The sequence below is a fragment of the Ornithodoros turicata genome, chromosome 6 (assembly GCF_037126465.1).
Source record: "Ornithodoros turicata isolate Travis chromosome 6, ASM3712646v1, whole genome shotgun sequence".
In the NCBI taxonomy this organism is placed as follows: Eukaryota; Metazoa; Arthropoda; class Arachnida; order Ixodida; family Argasidae; genus Ornithodoros; species Ornithodoros turicata.
Window position 1 is genome coordinate 8,635,290 of NC_088206.1, and position 20,344 is coordinate 8,655,633.

General features: G+C 43.6%; 1 protein-coding gene and 1 long non-coding RNA gene across 3 annotated transcripts in view; one reads left to right on the forward strand and one right to left on the reverse strand.

Moving 5' to 3' along the window:
- LOC135399005 (uncharacterized) overlaps window positions 1-20,344 on the forward strand; it is a 289,237-nt gene that overhangs the window by 77,314 nt on the left and 191,579 nt on the right. The window lies entirely within an intron of this gene.
- Window positions 8,767-10,079, reverse strand: LOC135397612 (uncharacterized). Its single transcript, XR_010423672.1, has 3 exons — window positions 9,840-10,079; window positions 9,267-9,358; window positions 8,767-8,836 (listed from the first exon to the last, which is right to left on the reverse strand). It is a non-coding gene; the product is annotated as an uncharacterized LOC135397612 (long non-coding RNA).

Genomic DNA, 20,344 nt, shown 5'->3' on the forward strand with positions numbered 1-20,344 from the left:
TATATTTCGATTGTAATTCGTGGGCGAATATTTAAATTACTGTTTTTTTACAGTTAGCGCTTTTGCTGCCGTGGAAGTCACTGTCAGTAACTTGAAGTTCCTGTTCCGCTAAGCTATAGAGCCACATCAAGTTTGCCTAATACGTTTTATCGGATCTGAAAACCAACACTCCATCATCTTTATTATCTCGGTCGCAGACCCTCGTCACCAGCTGGCGCGGCGTATTGGCGGCGAGACCCTCACTAGGAACGCCACTGTGCCGCCTCTTGGTGGGGATCTTCGTTTCGGTTTCGGTTTCGTTTTTGTTACTTACAGTAAAAAATGTCACATTGGAATGAAAATGCGATTTACTTGGAGCACATATGTCGTTTTCGTCATGAATCACCAGGAAATATCAATGCTGGACAGCCTCTTACACATGCAATGCCTTGATACGCAATGCAATGTGGCAATACTGCCCGGGGACATCCCCACGACACGGTTCATTCAGTGAACACCAGGGGGCGACTCCCAAACTTCTCGGCGCCAGTAGTGGTTAGGATGATTGCCTTTGACGCCGGAACTGGCGGGTAGGTGACGCGAGTTGGAATCCCAGCACCGGCTGTGCTGTCCGAGGTTTTCCCTGGGTTTTCCGGCAGGCGTTTGCAGACGAATGTCCGCACAGTTCTCCCCGAAGTCGGCCCGGCACGCATGCTAATCCCAATGTCCCCCACTCCTTTCTGCCGTCCTCTCCACTTCTGTACGTCGCTCATAACCACAGTTGCTTCACGGCTCTAAAACGGAATTTAAAAAAAAAATACCCTCGTGACGTCCGCCAAGCTCATACTTACCGAAGAAACCATGTATCGAACCCGATACCCAATACTCAGAACTTTTAGAACATTGCAGGGCAACATCTCTGTTCTTCTTCGTCAAACAATGATGGTGGTTCTCAGGTCATTTGATGAGCTTAGTGTCGCTATGCTGTTGCTTGTGGCCGACCGTTCATTCACGGTTGCGTGACATTTCATCGAACGCGATTTCGTCGAAAAATTGACATTTCATCGAATGCCGTTTCATCAAATCGGTGGCCGCCGCTTTTTCTTGCGGCAACGTGTGAAATACGTAAAAGGGCCCTCCTGACCTAGCCTTGGTCAGGCATCGATGAAACGACTTTCGACGAAAAGGCGTTCGATGAATGGCGTTGGATAAAACGGCGTCGATGAAACGCCATTCGATGAAATGGGCGGACACTCTAAAAACAGAACTTCACCACGTAGCACGCTCATAGCCAACCATAATCCCGAATGACATCGTTCTGCCCCGTGATTGGTTAAAAAAGAGGGAGACGTACGCCTTTTGTGGGATGCTTGCGCGATTAGGTTAAGCGTCGCAAAAAGGCGTATGTCCCGCGCTTTCCACCAATCAGGAGTGATATAAAGCCTACTTAACCAAGTACAACTGTCGAAGGGGTAACCAATTGTAATATTCCGCGACTCCGAAGGGGTCTCCTTTCGAAGGCAAAATAGTCGTAAGTGCTTCGTCCCGCAGACATAATCACTCATGCGAATGTCTTAGGAAAGTCTTGTCTGCTAACACTGTCGCCTAACCATCTGTCGACCAGATGTTACAGATGCGCGCATTCGTATGGCATCAGGATCATTTAACTTTCGGAAACCATTAAACGTAGCGGACTTGCGCAACTTCGAAGGATGACCACAGTGTCAGTCCCAAAGGGCGCCTCATTAGAGGTCGAGTAAGGTCACTAGTAGAGCGACAGGGTTGCCATCTGCCTTTCTTGTCTTTTTTTTCTTCTTTTCTTGCCAGTTGTTATTACCATAAAAAAGGAAGCGCTGCCTCGACAATCTGCAACATATTGTGGGGTATGAAGCAGTCCTGATGCAGGGGATGGAAGAGGTACTGAGCATAAAAAAGATATAGATAATAATAATAAAAAAAAACGACAGAGGAGAGGCCGGAGAACGGGACTCTTCAGTATAAAAAACGATATAAAAAAGGAGCGGTGCTTGCGTTCTTTTCGTTACTTGCCCTCTCGGGTTTTACTTCTTCATTCATTTTTTTCTTGCGCTGCCGGGTACCCCTGCTTTAACGATTATCATTCTTACTATTTTTTTTTATTAGTGTATTCGGCGCATTCTTCAAGGGGGGCAATACTTTGACCACCTGTTGAAGGGAGGAACTCGACCTCAAACAAATCGGAACAACCTGTGCCCGTAGATTCTCATCCAATACAGAAGAAATGGTGAATTGATATTTCTTCTTGCTTTTGATGCACCCTCAAACAGCTGGCCGTCTTCGTCTCCCTGCAATATCTTCTTTCCCCCAAAGGAGAGTAAAAAAGAAAACGTGAAAAAGGGAATCCCGTACAAGGCATCTCTGGTTAGCAGCATCGACGATAGAGGGCGCGTACGGTCCTCCAATTGAAGCAGGCGACAGGATTTTGCCGTTTGCATTCTGCTCGCCTTTTCGTCACCCGAAGGTGCGCGAACAGGTGGCAGGTAGTGGCAGGCTTCCGACCGGATCACAGAGTATACTAGAAAGGGAAAGGGGTGTTTAGAGAGAGAGAGAGAGAAGAGCAGAAAGAGAATAGGGGGAGCAACTACAGTTTATTTATTTATTTATTTATTTATTATTATTATTTATTATTTATTAGTTCTGGAACTATATTCCGAAATATTTGAACAGAAAATAATAATAATAATAACAGTGATGGCCACTAACTACTTCTACTGTAGTTTAACTAAAACTACTGACTACTTCGCGATGAAGTAGTTTAACTAGTAGTTCAACTACTTTTGAGGAGAGGTAGTTAAAACTACTTCTTTAACTACTGCAATGTATTTTAACTACATGTATAACTAGTTAACGTTGTCCATCAACACCAATCCCATTCTAAAGTGTTCTTGGACACCTAAATATGAATCACAAGCAGTGATAAAAGTGAAGCTTTAGTACACATGCACGGCACAATTGCTCTGCACCTCCGTTCTCATCAAGCAAGCAACTCAAGGTAAAAGTCTGAAGCACAGTCTTACACAGTAAAGCTTGCGCCGCAAAATCGGAAGTAGTTGGCTCCTGCAGTAACCTAACTACTGTAGTTAACTACTCGAAATAGTAGTTTAACTAGCAGTTGCCACTACATTTCTGCAAGTAGTTGATAACTACTTTTTAACTACAATCAAGTAGTCTAACTACATGTAGTTAACTACCGGCCATCACTGAATAATAATAATAATTTATTTGGTCACAAAGTTGACCGGGGACAGCGACAAAAAGTCACAATGTGACAACTTGACTTGACGAGGTCACTGTCCCCGTACAGCAGCATCACATAGTATTTTATATTTTATTTTTTTATTTTTTTTACAGAAAAGTGAGGTATTAGGACAGTGCACCTTACAGAAAAACATAAACAAAACGATACACTTATTCGACACACTTCTTAACTTGTAAAATATTCCCTAACACATTTCCTTGTGGCTCCTAGTAAGTTAATGGAAATGTTATTTAACAATGTAGGCAGAGCACGTTGTATCTGTTGTTCACCATATGATGTTCTACATTTTGGAATGATCCTATTCATGCTGATGACGATGAAAGTACGTATATATAGCAGGTGAGAGGGTGGCGATATTAAGCAGAACAGGGTCCGTTTCCCTCGTGCTCATACAAACGGTGAATGGGAATAATATTGTGTTTTCTAAATAAGCCGGAAGTCGTGTTATTTTATGGCAGGCTCTCCATCAATCGGAGGAATTTTTTCTGAATCACCAGAAGATCATTGTACGCGCCTCTAGGCCCATTTCTCTATACAAGAAAGCAATAGTTCATGTGAGAGTATATATCAAGGCATAGTACAGCGTGTGCAGTACTGGAATTGGTAGGTAATGTTTATGTCTGTAGATGATGGCCAGCGAAGACTATATTTTTGGTCGTACATATTCAATGTGAGTGCCCCAACTCAAAGCTGAAGAGAAGTGTACGCCTGACGTCTTAATTGACTCAACTAACTCGACCTTCTCATTCCCTAAATGAATGTCAGAACAGAGATTAACTTTCTTGTTCCTGGGCTGAAACAAAATGGCTTTAGTTTTCTTTACATTAATTTTTAACATGTTATTACATGACCACGTGTGTAATTTTCGAAAGGCATCATCTGCTTTAGTAGCAATTTCAGTGCTGTTGCTTCCCGTAATCAATAAGGTTGTATCGTCAGCATATATGACAAATTTTGCCTCAAGAGATGTGTAAGTAATATCATTAATAAAGAAATTAAATAATAGGGGTCCCAGCATACTTCCCTGCGGTACACCGCAATTGACATCTCTAAGTGACGAAACATTGTTATTTATAAACACAACATTGTTTGCGGCGCTGAAGATATGAAGCTGTAAGGGAGCTGGTGGTACTGCGAATGCCGCAGTGTTGGAGTTTTCTTATGAGGATATCATGGCATATGGAATCAAAGGCCTTCGAGAAATCCACGAAAATGCCCAGGGTAAGCTTACGATTCTCAAGATTTTGAAGAATCATTTCTTTTAGTTCTAGTAGGGCTGTTTCCGTGGATCTTCCCTTGCGAAATCCAAATTGCGAGGAAACGATGAATGCGTGTTTTTCAAAGAACGATGATAACCTGTTGTATATTACCTTTTGCAAAGCTTTCGAGAAAATTGGGAGTATTGAAATCGGACGGTAATTCGATAGCTCATGCACGTTACCGCCTTTATGTAATACTGATACTTTAGCTATTTGCATTTTCTTAGGAAAAATGCCAGCAATGAAGCATCGGTTAAAGATGTGTTTAAGACAGTGAACAATATCACTTATAACAAACTTAATTGGTGCAATCTGCATATCAAAATAGTCAATAGTTTTGCTGTTGTTCATCGCTGTGAACGCAGTTATTCTGTGTCATCGACAGGACCAAAGTAGACCGACTGGTTAGAATTATACGGAAAGTCGCTCCATGGGTCCCAGACTTTCGACCACGATGTACGTGGATCTGTTGTTTTTTTCTGCCTGTTTTAGTCGATATTTTGTTTCGCTTTACAATTTGGTATACAGGGTGGTCCACCAACTATGATAGAGATTCATAGTAAAAAACGTAGGCCCCGGACAGACATGCGGTCAAGGGATTTTTTTCTGACAATAACTTTTGCTACATATTGGTAACATTCTTATTTCATTTCAATTGACGGAAAGTTAATTTCTTGAATTGAACTCCGAAATTTCCCAAGGCAACCTAACGTTTTCTTTGCGGAAATGGGTTCCCCGTGATCATTTTACTCAGTATAGCACATAATCCCACTCGTAATGCAATGGCAATTGCCAAAATAAATTCGCCGAAAATCCGTGGAAATGAGCCCTTGGCTCCACCTCTTTCTTGACAGCTCGTAGTTTGAGCGCAAAGCTGCGAAGAAAGGAGGTTACATTGACACGCCACTCGAGGGGGGAAAGGATTACAAGCCTTACCCACGGAACAAACACGCGCGGTGAGTGCGGGAGTCAGAGCTATCTTATCAAAAATAAGGTCACCCGATGGCTTGTAACCCTTTCCCTACTCGTGTGGTGTGTCAATGTAACCTCCTTTCTTCGCAGCTTTGCGCTCGTGGAGCCAAGGGCTCATTTCCACGGATTTTCGGCGAATTTATTTCGGCAATTGCCATTGCATTACGAGTAGGATTATGTGCTATACTGAGTAAAATGACCACGGGGAACCCATTTCCGCAAAGAAAACGTTAGGTTGCCTTGGGAAGTTCAATTGAAGAAATTAACTTTTCGTCAATTGAAATGGAATAAAAATGTTACCAATATGTGGCAAAAGTTATTGGCAGAAAAAAAAATCCCTTGACCGCATGGTCTCTCCGGGGCCTACGTTTTTTACTACGAATTCCTATCGTGGTTGATGGACCACCCTGTATATTATTTCACTTTATTTCCGATTAATTGCGTAATTTACGTAGATTCTCGCCGGTGTGTGGCACTCGTGTTTGCGAAAACACTCATGCGAAAAGGTTGGCGTTTCCTGAATGTTTCAATAATATTCGCGAACTTTTCACATAAACTGCCGGATGCAGCTTTCATAAAAAAGAAAAAAAGAAGGAGAAAAAGTATCACGTGTACTGTTCCCAGTAGCAGCAGCACGCAACAAGAAGAAAATTAGGGAGCAATTACAGTTCGCACTCCCCATTATAGTCCCCTGACCTGAGATACTCCCCAGCCGTGCTATCAGTCCCTATATTCCTAACAGTCTTATTCATTTGCATCGGCGACAATGCTTCTACTCTCCAACAGGACCAGAATTACCCGTTTTATTTCTTCTACCTCCCCTTGTTTGTTTGTTTGCTTGCTTGTTTGTTGTTGTCTTGAGAATGTCTTGCTTTGCCATTCATGCGAAAATCAATTATCGGCACGTGACCTATAGAAGCGTAATAGAAAAACGGCAGGTGGTTCCGTAACACGTACAGGGCGGATGTTTTCCATTCAACGCGTCATTTATTGTGCAAAACATGCCGGATACCGCGAACTGGTAGCGTGCGTAAATCTTGCATTGTGGAGAGCACAATACATTCCCTTTGCGTCTGCCAACGTATAATTGAAGGCTCGCTGCGTAGTATGTTTGTGTGTGTGTCTTTTTCGACCAAAATTGTTCCGCGTACAAAAAAAATAATTTATCTATATTTGTTCGTCATACAGAGCACGTATTGTCGACACTGAAACGTTCAGTTAATCTTACCGCGCATTGTGACGCAATATTGGCCGTATTCCTCGCGTTTTCCGGCATGCCGTAAAACCATCTCCGTAAAAGCCCCATATTTTGCGGCGGCCTTCTCGTGTATATATGTTAGGAGGAGCACTGCCCACCTGAAATTGGATTCCGTGGAATAATACGGCGTGCCGAGAAATGGGGCAATGTTTCCGTGATGTTTCTCTGAGGCCGAATTTCACGCACCAGGATGCATTGTTCGAAGCATTGTATCAGGAAGACAGATCGCAGTGTGTTCGTGAGAATGGCTGAGTGAGAGCCCCGTGACGATATGATGTGTTTAGGAAATGTAAGGTGGAATCCGTGGAAGTGGCCGTGCTAATGAGGTACGCTTCCTCTACACACATGTGGTGCGTAATATTATTCTCCGGGAGGTTGATGGTTTACGTTCGCTTGTGAAGTGTTGCGAGATCCTACGCGGAATACGGGCACTTTGCTGCGTAGTTCCGGATGGTTTTAAGTTCAAGCGCTCAAGCGTTTTTCTCCCAGGTTGTACAGAATTAATGCCGTACAGATTTAAACATAGTAATTTTTATATGTTAAACGGCACGAGCTAAGAGGATCAAACGCCATATAGGCGTGAAATTGATTCAGTATTGCGTACACAACTCAAGCTCTCACTATCGGCAGTCATCAGTCGAAAACATACAGACAAACGTCTGGCGCAGACCGAAAAAGAACACCAGTAACCGAAGCAAGGGGGCCAGCATCTTACCCTTGAAACAAAATGACAAATTACAAGGTATTTTCACGCATAAAGTATTCATGAACTATATTTTCCTGAAAACACTTAGCGATTTGCAAGTATGCATATGGCATGGAAGTGAGTTCCAAAACTTTAACAGCAAAATATTGGAATGAGAAGTAATCATAGTTTGTTCGTATACTGGACAAAGTATGCTCGTATACTGGACAAAGATAAAACAAAGGGTCAGAAGTTCCTTAATGGAATTACACAAGTCCTACGCTGCAAGCTTGGTATAGAAATAAGGCTGTATCTCAAGTTATAAACAATAGTACATATTCGAGGCTTAAGCAATGCATGAACTGATTGCTTCAAGTTGGTTCATTGCTTCAAGTTGGTAAAGGTCGATACTGCATATGGGGTTTAGTATTTACGTAACGTGACATGAGGCCGGAAAGAGAGTGAGGAAGAGAACTTTGTGGAAATACAACGGTCGCGAAACAACACCGCTCAGTCACGAACACAACAGTCGCCATCTCGTGGTTCAAAATAGTAATAGAGGGTGGATGTCCCTGAGGGCCAAGTTGTCTAACCTTACAACAATAATTCCTACCCCCCTCACACACGCAAAGACTAGACACGCACAAAATATTTTTATTTTCCTAAATATTGTCAATCGTGAAGATGTCAGTTGTAATACAAGCGCGGTTCTGGGAAGAATGCCAGTTGCAATGCCAATCAAGTGAAGGTGAAGAAGGCAGCGAAAGACCTTCACATTTGAAAAATAGCACGAGACAGGACTGTACACGATCGTTTAAGGCGATTGTATCTCATTACGGCCGAAGTCTCATTACGGCCGATGTCTCAATACGGCCGAAAGTCTCAATACGGCCGATAATCCTTTAATCCCCAAGTGTCTCATTACGGCCAAAGTCTCAATACGGCCGAAGGCAGTCTCATTACGGCCGAAGATGTCTCATAACGGCCAAATGTGAAAATGTGTATTGTAACCTGCATTGATATGCAATGTCGCAGCCAGGTATGGATATATATTCAGCAGGGTATAAGGCATGCACTGTGCCCTTAGGGCCCTTATCATATTTATATACACATATTTCGAGACAAACGGTATGTTATCATACCACAGCACAATGCAACATATTGTGTAATGTGTACTCCCACAAGGTAGTGTTGATGTTGCTGTGAAGCAGGCTACTATGTGGAGTTAGCTACTTGTAGAGAGCTAGATGAATATTGGCTTTGTTGTGACGCTTTTGGAGCCATCCTACAGTCACTGGCCAAGACGGAACACCTATCTCAGTCGATGTCAATTTATTTCCATTCGCCTTACAATTGTACAATTCTTGCTTCTGGAATGAGTAAACCTGCAAGAAGCGAAGAGCAACCATGAATAGGCTAGAATATTAAAAAAACAAAAAAAAAACACACAAGCATTTGTCTCTACATGGCTGGTTTTAATGTGCACAAGCTGCACATGTGTTGATACGTGTCTGTTATTTCATACAAGGTTAACATAAATCTTCATCTAGACAAAAGAATGACAAGCCTTAAAAATGTGACTTCCAGGTAAACACAGAGCATGACCATGATATGAATATAGGTTCAGTAGTTCATTCCTTTAATGGAAACATGTGAATATCAAATAGTGATACATTACAATTCATGAAATGATGCATGCATAACTTTCCATTTCTGGTTTCTTTTTTATAAAGGTAGTGCACTAATTAACATTCGTGCACTACTACAAAATTTCTCACTTCACAACAGAACCTTATGATGATCTTAACAGCTCACCTCTTCGGCCAGGACTCCCTGGGCAGCAACATCCTATTAGCCATGTTGTTGTTTTTCTTTTTCGGAATCCTCCGTGCAGCCACATACCATGCCTGGAATGGAAAACCAGCTATAAATAACAATGTATTTGAATGACTTCCTGTTGAAGTATTTATTCTAATCAGATATGCTTTTGTGCCTAGTATGGTGCGCGAAGGCACATAAGTACAACATTTGCAGACGTTCGACGTAAGCAGTTCAAGGAGATCAATTCAAGTACGCCGACTTGCGCTTTTAGTTTTGAAGAAATACGACGACAAATTTTAACAAATTAAATATGGCTCACAATGATACGAGTAAATGCTGCTGTACGGTGATGCATTGTCGGTATCTTATCGTCTTCGAATAAATTTGTTGTTCCTAAACGCGCAACCAACTAGAAACAACGCAAACCTACGAACAGATACCGAGTTACATCTATTACAGGCACTTCCGCTGTTTTGATTCATTTAAATTACTCGTATGAGAATCCAACTATGTGTGGACAGCACACTACTAATCCAGACAATCTACGAAAGCATTACCATTACTCACCAGAATTCCTGCTGGACTTGGTCTTGGTCAACACTGCGCGATATACGTTGGGGCTGTGGTGATTCATTCAACTCGATTTTTACCGGAACAACAGGCGCTGCTCGAAAGACAACGACGGAAAATAGAGAGCCGCTATAAAGTCCGCTAATTTGCACATTACAGCACTACAAATCGATATATGAACACGTCGTAAACAGCAACCACTCGCTCACACAAGAAACCAAGAAACGAGGTACCCAACGTTGCTAGACACCATCCGAACTCCAAAGTGAGAATAGCAAAACAACAATATATCAAAACACGAAAGGAAGAGTATTTATCCCCCCTCCCTTCTATAGCACGCAAAACGTGATTTTCGCTGAGATGAACATATATGTTCATGACGCGAGTAATTTTCACTTTTCACTGATCCAAAGGAGGTCACGTGGGATTGCTTGGCGTTTGCGAAATTAACAGCAATGAAAATGGCGAAACGAAACTTGTGAATCGTGCATTTGCTCTTCATGGTAGCTGCCAGAAAATCGAATCAAGCTTATGGGACACTGGATTACAGGTATGTTGGCATCTTTTTCATTCCTGCATATCATTTCACATTACGTTATACGTGAATACATGGTGTCATGCCATGGGCGTCGTGTCTCACGATGCTGGGGAAGTAGTTGCATGGGGAAGTGTGCATGGTTGTAGACTTTTAATTTTTGATCGCGTAATCGAAATATCGGCACCTTTCGCATTGTGGCTTGCATGTGACCAACCAAGTGCTGTTCCGTTACTAGCGCTTCCTGCAAACGACAAAACGAAACATGTGGGAATGTATATTTTTGATTACTCATATATAACAAGAAAATTTATCGTTTTCAGGTTGCTGCCACTACTCCATGTGCCCGCAATTGTCTTGCGTGTATGATTACACTAACGACGTCGCCCACCACGGCGGAAGTGTTTTGCGTACACGCGTTTCAGCATGAAGCCTGCAGGTAACATCTGATGCTTGCCCTTCGGGTATTCTGAATTTACATATTGTAGCCAGTGGCGTAGCCAGACCTCCAAGGTAGAGGGGGCTCGATACGAAAACTCGCCCCCCCCCCCCCCCTGCTGATCCTGTGTCGACAACACACACATACTTGTGCACACTGCAAACTGAGGATTAAAAAAAAGGAACGAAAATAGTTGATTTAGACGTTCACAGTACGATTACATGTATAGGCTGTCATGACCAATGAGGTGGTGTCACGAGATTGGAAGTATTTTGAAAAGCTCATACTTTGAAAATCATTCAAGAGTGCTTCTTAGATAGACGCCATGAACTGCAAGAACTTTCGCGATCGTCACACTGGTCCCCCCCACATATATTCTGTTCTCGGATTTGCACGATTTCTGTGGGTCGGTCCGTGGCAGGTAGGGGGGGCTCGAGCTCCCCCTAGCCCCCCCGTGGCTACGCCACTGATTGTAGCTTAGAGGAATTCCGAATGCCCAGAGTGACACACACTTATAACATTGACATCATTGACATGACATCAGTGCAGTGGCATAAGCCCTAATGTAGTGCCCCACGAAAATGAACGAGGGGCAGTGGTTTATCCAGAAACCCAAGCACGAGAGGGGTGTTGGAAAAAATTGTGGGGGGAGGTCATCATTATAGTTACGTCATTACAGCTTAACATATCATTACAGACGTATCTGAAGCTGAAATCACAAGGGCACCCCCTGTAGGGGGTGCACAGGCAAAAAAGTTAGGGGGGTGTAGGGGGGTCTGGGTAAAGCACTGACGAGGGGGACTCCTCCACCCCATGTCAAGCCTCATAAAACACCTCCTGAAATACTTTCCTGGCTATGCAGCTGCATCATTATGACGTAATTGTCATTGTTGTCCATAATTCTTGAATATGTTTTGAATATATGGAAAAAAAAGTCTGCTTGACAGCATATGTCTCATGGTCATCATCAAACAAAAGCATATGTCATTTTGTTCTGTGCCTTATGTACTTTTTTTAAATTTCAGGTGGACGTAAATTGTAGAAGGCAGCTAGTGGGGGAGAAGATCATGGTCATAGGTCATATGGCTCCTGGAGCTCCCAGTGGGCTCCCTTGTGGAGTACTTTTCAGAACACACACACAGTTCGCTCACAGAACCAACGAGTAGGATGTTACTTGAATACTGAGAGAAAATGGCGTAACACATACAAATATCGTGTGACACATATGACAATAAAAACATTTTTCACGAAGGATGCATGAAACACTGTCGCAATATTGTGTGCATGAACCATTGTGTGTGACACAAGCCGTGGGGGCACACCGCCTCGGACACATTTTGGAAAGCATAAAACACAGTATATACACAGCTAATATGGTGGATGCTTCTTTTTTCTTTTTGGCCGTTATGAAACATCTTCGGCCGTAATGAGACTACCTTCGGCCGTATTGAGACTTTGGCCGTAACGAGACACTTGGGGATTAAAGGATTTTCGGCCGTAATGAGACTTTCGGCCGTAATGAGACTTCGGCCGTAATGAGACTCGGGCCGTAATGAGATGTTACCTTTAAGGCAGCATGAGAAGACAGATATGAACTTGAAAGTGTTTTTATTGCGATCTAAACGTATTTTGTAATAAATAGCATCTTCTATTTTGAATTGGCTGTATGGTCGACGGGTATCGACAAAAAACATGAAATGGTTTTCGCATTGTAATGATGATGATGATGATAATAATAATAATAATAGCCTGGTGGATCCTTCCCCACCACCTCTCAATTTCGTACGGCATTTGCGGTCTTTCAACCATCACCATCACCAACTGGTCCACCCCGCTATGTCGTACTGCATTTGGAAAGCGAGAGCTCATAAATACATCACGAGTGATCAATGCGTTGAGACGACGCCTAGAATGAAAATAGTTTTTCAAAAACATTTCATACGATACCATTATTGACATAGCTTACAATCGCACGCCGTTGCATGTGTGGGCCGCATCATCTAAAAAAGGAATTCATGCAATACGACCGGAATGTACGAGTGCTAACAATAATTCACATCAGTAATATATGCAACTTGGTGGTGGTAACCGAATTTCTTCAATTCAATTGCCTCAGACCGCTCCAGGTTCCAGTGTCATCCAGCATTTCGGCTCACGTGGAACTTTTGGAAGCAGGTCTGCTTTGAAGCGCCAAAATCGGACCCTCATTATCATGATAGCTATTGTCATATTTCCTTCCCATTTATCCCTATCTCTGTGGTGAGAAAAGGTCCCTAACCACAACCTCGTTCTTTATTCCTCCAAGGTGTCCCTCGGTCGGACAATTATGTCGACGCTTGTTGAGCATAAAAGAATTACGCAAGCCAGCTGGTGTAAACTAGACGTAGCCAACAGATCCCTGAGTTTTGGGGGGTTGACGTTTGTTTCTCCTACGCGAAGCCTGTTGCTTCGGGAAACAAAAGATGGAGACCGAGTCATCTCAAGGGGGACAAAAGGTTGCGATTGAAGCATGAAATGTACCGGCAGACTTGTACGTATCTTGAGTACGTACTCAAAATACAGTATTTAAAATACTTTTTCCGGTATTTTGGTACTCTACTCAATACTTTTTGCGACAAGTATTTTTAATGTATTTAAAATACTTTTTTCGGTATTTGTTACTCAGTACTCAAAATACTTTCCTTCCTCGTGAAGCCACTGAACCACTGAAGCCACCCATTTTCAGCTCACTGGAATTTAACCCCCTTTTTCTTCTTTTCGGGAATTCGCGAATCTGTCATTTATCCTCTTGTACAATAGGCTGATGCCAAGCCTGGCCTTGCTTGTCAGTAGCCAACTTCGTCCGAAAACCGTTCCTATTCATATTGCCAGGTGAATCACCAGGGGATTAGGTACAAGATAATCCCGGCATTTATTTCATTGGTCATCAAAGCAATAAACACGTGCCAGAGGTTGAAAGACCCGAACCGACATACAGGAGGGATTACGAAGTTTTGGGTCAGAACATATCAACAAAGTTTACTTGGGTTCACCAAAGTTCACCAAACATTACTTGACACCAAGACGTTGCAAATGAAAGATATGCACAGCTGATGAAGTTTATTCCTTTCACTTGTAAGGCCACGTTCAGAATACGCGTTTCACTTACTGCTAATACTAAAGTACTTTAAAGAGTATCTTAAATACTTCTTAGAGTACTTAGTACTGTACTCAAATTACTTTCAGTTTTGGGTATTTTGTACTCTATTTTAAATACTTTTTCCGTAGAGTATTTAGTATCTTATTTTAAATACTTTTGCGCAGTATTTTGTACAAGTCTGAATGTACGAAGCAAGGTCGTGGTACGAAGCCACGTCGGACGCGTTTCTTTAGTGCCTCTTCAGAAATATGTATTTTAAGATATGTGATCTTCAAATAATGCACAGGCTCGCGAACATACCGGCTTCTATCCCAATGCCATTCTGATCCGCACTAGTCTGGGACCTGTTTCGTACCGACCTCCAGTGAATAGAGCACCTTCTGTCACCCTATTATTCATTGCGCCACACTGAAGGGGAAATCTCCGGCCGACCCCAGCCTCTGTGCACTGAAACGATACTTAAAAATGAAAAAAAAAAAAAAAGAGAGAGAGATACCGAAAATGGGCCGTACGCACAAAGCTTATATCCCTGCATCATTGAACATATTGTGGTTCATCGCCTCTTCGAAGCCTGCAGCGACAGGTTGATGTCTGTTTGTATATGTTTTGGCGGGGAAAACTTGCGGAAAATGTGCGTCAGGTACTGAAAAGGCATTTTCGGGCCAAGGACTTTCCAACCTGCGTCTGTGTGTGTGTATGGAGGAATATGGCAATATCGTTCCATTCGAAACGGTATCGACACAACAACGGTGCTTTTTGTTGATTTTTTCTTCTCCTTTGAGGTCTGGGAATTTTTGGGGGAGAAAGAGAAAAAAAACGCAGTATGTTACAGGTGGCAAACAAAATCGAATGGAATCCCCGAATTCGACGCGTTGGTGCGCACAAAAACTGACAGGTGGCACTGCTTTCTTGTACTCACCTACTCACCACGAAGACGCTGGCATTGAGTTTTTCCTTCTCGATGAGAATGGGATACGGGCCGTCTGCACAAAAAGAAGAGGAGAGGTTATGAATGCTGACCTAACATTGGTCGCGTTGATTTGTATCTATGCGCGCGAAATATGCTGCTATTGTACCGTGAGAGTGCGCGTCATCCGATTCACTGCAGAGGGCACCATTAAGGAATGCTTGACGCTTCGAGATGCACCCTCTGTCGAAAAAATAAAAAATAAAATAAAAAAGAGGAAGAGGGGTTGTGACCTCGGTGCAAGCCATGGGTGCGTTCGCGAATTTTATTGTCGCCATTGAGGTTTTTGCGCCTTATGTGCGTGGCTTAGAAGGGTGACACATAAAAAGAGAAATATGCGTCGGTATAAGGTACGACCCCTGTGAGAAGGGAGATGAATGTGGCCATGTGAATCGGGAAAGGAATGGGTAAGATTTTTGGGGAGCGACAATAGTGGGGTTACAGAATAGCAAATCGGATTGCAGCAAGTGGAAAAGATTATTCGGTTTTCAGGATGGGTAATCTGCGCGATGGGAAAGTGTGATATCGCGTATAGGTTCCGCGCTACATATGTGTGGGAACAGGTGAGAATGGTTGTTGCAGGGGGGAGAACGGTTGTTCACAAGTTTTTTCTCCGTTTCTTTCTTTTTTTTTTTTCGAACACTGACGTACATCTGAAGAGATTTGGGAAGGTGTCATTTTCGCGTGAGGCGAGCAAGAGTATAGGCTTTTGGCGGGAGCACCATAATGATCTTGTTCGTGCTCGTTTTGTCGTTGATTGTGTTCAGAGATTCAGTCTAAGTGCTGTGAGGCTTTTCTTTCTTTCTTTTTTTTTTTTTTTTGAATGTTATTTGTGGGCTTTTAGTGGCTTGTGGGCTTCGGTGGACTGTTAGTGTGGACTGGAGTTAACTTCTTGGAGGCAAACGTAACTGCTGCGCCATTTGCGCCAAAGTGCGCCATTTGGGATTGCCTGCGCCACCCTGCGCCGAAAAAGCAATTTTCGCTAATTCTGCGCCACAGCTGCGCCGAACAAAGATGCCCCGGTTCGGACGCATGAAAACGAAACAAAAACCGCGAGCGATGCTCCCGCGCCCTCTCTATTCTCGTGATGCCTCTGGACAACAAAGCCGAGTCAAGCCGTGTCATTTCGGCCGAGCTCGCCAAGTCGACGAAGATTCTTAAACTGCCGGGATGTCACTGCTGAACCGAATATTACGTTGTTGTACTTCAAAGAGAAGTTGTGAACAATAAAGCGCACTGTTAGTGCATCAAGTGTTTGCGTCCTGGACGAAAGGTGGCTGTACAAATTTACCGAACATGGGCACGCCACGTGCCTGCGATGGAATATTGGCTCGTTTGCATGGGAGTTGTTTTTAAACAACCGCGTTTTAACTAATTGTGGATGGGAATAACTGACGACGCTGATTCCGGAGTTGCCAGCGCCTGTACTATGGATCGCCCCACGCTTTCCGCTACTACGTAACATCGCGCGTGCTCGCAGAGTGTAGGCGCGTAAGGAGAGCGCGAGAAATTGAGCTTTCAGGACTTAAACCGTACGTGCCGATAATTGTTCCCAGATGTCCTGAACCCCGATATTCGCCATAAAGTGGAGAGTATGCATTGCAAACACGACGTATTGCGCTGGGACGCAGTGGGATACATACGGCGGAGGTGCGCCATTCTGTTAAATTCTGCGCCAAATGCAGCTTTTTTGTGCGCCAGCGCCAGCGCCCGTGGGCTCGGAGGCAGTTCCATCACTGTTAGTGTAGTAAATCGCGAAATATTCCTCGATATTTTTTTTTTTTTGTCGCCGTGTCGTCGTCGTGGAAAGAGCAGCAAAACATTACCAGAGCTTTAGATAAATACGCAGTATATTGGAAATTGGTTCCAATACTATATATAACAACAGGGTCGGTTCACAACCACAGTTTTCATAAAAAAAAACTCGAGAACGACACTGACGAAGTGTCTTCGGGATAGAAGATGGGCACGGACGTGACCGGATTTCAAAACAGCATTGAAGGCCCCCTTCTTGAGCAAACGCTAGACAATCTCGGCAGCTATACCACAAGCAGCACAATGTATTGAAAGTCGAGTGCAATAGGGGTGGACGGTATGTGTCTTATCAATGTTATTTAGTTTCATCAGTCTGTTCAAGGTCTTCCACCTACCCGTCCACCCCTATTGCACTCGACTTTCAGTACATCTTGCTGCTTGGGACCGAAAAAGTGACCACCACCACTATGGCTGCCAAACGCGTTCGTTTGATGTCATGTCAAAACACCCTATAGTGGGAATTGCAGACTCACGACTTGCATTCGAAGGACCGTGAACCACACCAGCTACAACACACTAACCCAACGTCTAGTATACATGTACGACAAAACGTGCAAGCTCACGCAAGCTCTATGGATATTACTGGTGCTGCGTTGCTCAGCGCTGCGGATGCTGCCCTTGGCCTTCACCCTCCAAACCCACCGACCTCCCGACACGTGCCACACGGGCCAGTGGCACCGCGGCGGAAGCTACTCAACCTGCAAAACCACCGCATCACAACATCCGCCCCAGATGGCGCAAAACAAAATATTTGAACACCAATACTGCACATGCATCTTCGTACCGAAAACGTAAATATAATCTCAATAAAAAGGCTCAACGAAGTACCCGCCCATTCATTAATCGTTTTCATCGCTACAACTCCTCCATTTGGGTGCCGCATACACGATACACGGGCAACAAAAAAAACGTGACGTGTCCAATGACAGATAACGCGACTGTCACGGTTCATCGATGGATTCCAATAATTGTCCACGTGCGGAGAGAATGAGAGAGAAAATGAAAAGAAAATGCTTATGGGGGGGGGGGGGGGCTGTTAATCCCACGTGCAAATAGACAGAACGGACTTCCGAAGTTTCCGGCGCCCATATGCAGTGCCACAACATGACTGCTTTATCTAATTTCCCGTTTGAACGCCTCGCTGGTCTTCGCCGCTCTCGCGTCGGTCAGTCACCCATGAAAACGGTTGCCACGCTCATTCTTCGCATTAAATGTGTATATTCCATTTTTGTTTTGTTTTGTTTTGTTTTTTTTTTCTTTGTCGGCCGACGAAACAACAGCTGACGGGCCAGCTGTCTTTATATTCAGATATTCTGTTGGCTGCCCGCACGCGGTCGCCAGACGAGACGAAGCTAACTGTGCATTGTGAAAAGCCTGTATATTTTGTGGGTTTCAACGTTATAGGCTTGGTCTGAAATTGAAAGGCGGTGCGTTGTAGTTCTCAGATAAGGTAGATGGATGACGTAGCACAATGTTTCTTCATATTTCATTCCGAGACGCTAGATTTTCAATTGTGTGCAGCAGTCTTGGGTAAGTTACTTCTAAAAAGTAACTGAGTTACAGTTATAGTTACTTTCTTGGTCAAGTAACTAAGTTACAGTTATAGTTACTCTCTTTGTCCAGTAACTAGTTAGTTACAGTGACTGAGAGAAAGTAACTTAGTTACATTACAGTTACTTTTTAGAAGAATGACCATGAGAGGATGATACAATTGTTAAAAACATACATTTATTTACATTTACTTAAGTGCAATAAAAGCATATTATTGCACTTAACCAGAAGCTGTATAAGTCAATAAAACGGCTCTCCCACGGCGAAAAATACGACATGTGTATCCGACCGAAGAGCGAAGAGCACAAGGCATAGGGCACATACCGATTAGGTACAGAAGGGGGGGGGGGGGTATGTGTATTAAGAAAAAAAGAAAGGAAAGGTTAGCCAGGCAAAGAGCCGGCTTGCTATTCCGAAAAAAAAGGGGGAAGGGGCAAGCGAAAAAGAAAAGGAAGGAAAAAGAAAAAGGGACAGGGGTACAGAAGGATGCAACACGCTGTTAGCGGGGAGTAGAGTACGGTAGGGTGAAGAAAAAAAAAGGTAACGACATTTGTTCGAGTAACTAGTTACATTTTGCAGTTACATTCACAGAAATAGTAACTAGTTACAGTTAAAAGCTACTTTTCTGGAAATGTAACTAGTTACTGTAACTAGTTACCCCTAAAAGTAACTAGTTACAGTTACAAGTTAAAAGTAACTTAGTTGCTACCCAAGACTGGTGTGCAGCGGCTCGGCAGTGCTGATTTGGGAGTGTCAGTGCGGCAATGCATGAAAATATATTATATTATATACTTACGCACATTCTCATGGTCTACTATCCTATAGGCCTAGTTGCGGAAACGTTAAGCTTGTTGTCGGGCGACAAGGAAGACGGCATTGAAAAATAGCTCGGTTTGTCATCTTTGAATACCGCTAGCAGGAAAAGTGACTAATAGTGGGAGGAGCTTACTAGCATGCCTTGTCACTGTCACGTCATAATGTGAGGTATAGGTGAAAACTCCCTATAGGGACATGGTGTGTGCTATCGAAGGGATAGTTTATGTGGAATAAACCTGGACCTTTTCATAAGACCCGGACAGTATTCGTTTTCACTTTTTAGTTCGCTCAGGGCAAAGAATATAGGATTTCGTAGCATAAAATCGAGAGATCAGTAAACAACACATTTGTGAGCACGCCATCTATGTGGCGCAGCGCGCTAAATTTGCGATGTATTGGGTCCCTTGACGTCAGGATTTATTATTTCTCTCTCTCTCTCTCTGTCGTTGTTGTCGAGCGTTGCCGTTGGATGACTGCATTCGCTTTTGTATCCCCTACTTGGTTTTGGTGACGCGACATGATAGGAAATTCATAGCAACGAACTGTGTCTTTTAAGGGTATATGGCTTGAATCCAGAGGGGCGAGCACACACACACACAGCGATTGGGATATATGCACGCAAGAAAAATGTCGTTGCTCGAGAACTTTTACTGCCTATTTTTGCGCTATTGCAATGGAATCGGCGCACCCTTTCAAAAAGTTTTCCACTTCTCCTCAATCGTAACCTGCAAACCAGGACTAACCATCCACTTACACATCCGCGTATACCTTTACTTACAGGTTGCAAGTTGCAACCTATCCGTTCTAAGCTGCTTCCCAATAGACGATTTCAGAAATTGCATGGATGGCCCACCAGAGAGCGCCGTGTTGCGAAAGCCCCGCTGCACCTTGGGATTTAGTTTTCATGAGTCAGAGAGAAGAAGAAGAGCGCAAACGGTTTCGGTTTCCTTTCTCCTTCACCTCCCGCAACTTAGAGCAACAGGCAGCGAGCACGAATGTAAACCATTTCCCACGACGCATTGCGCGATGCACGTGACTTGGACGACGGAGGGCCCCCGTGCGGAGCACAAGGGCAATATCTGAAATCGCCTATTCAGTTTCTTTTCAAAGGATGGGGGGACTGGGGGGCAGAACCACACGATCGGACAGAGATCGATGCTGTTCGTTTTACACGTTCAATACAGCAGTCGCGCGCGCAATGACCGCTACAAACAAACAAAAGCAACCCCTAATGAAAACA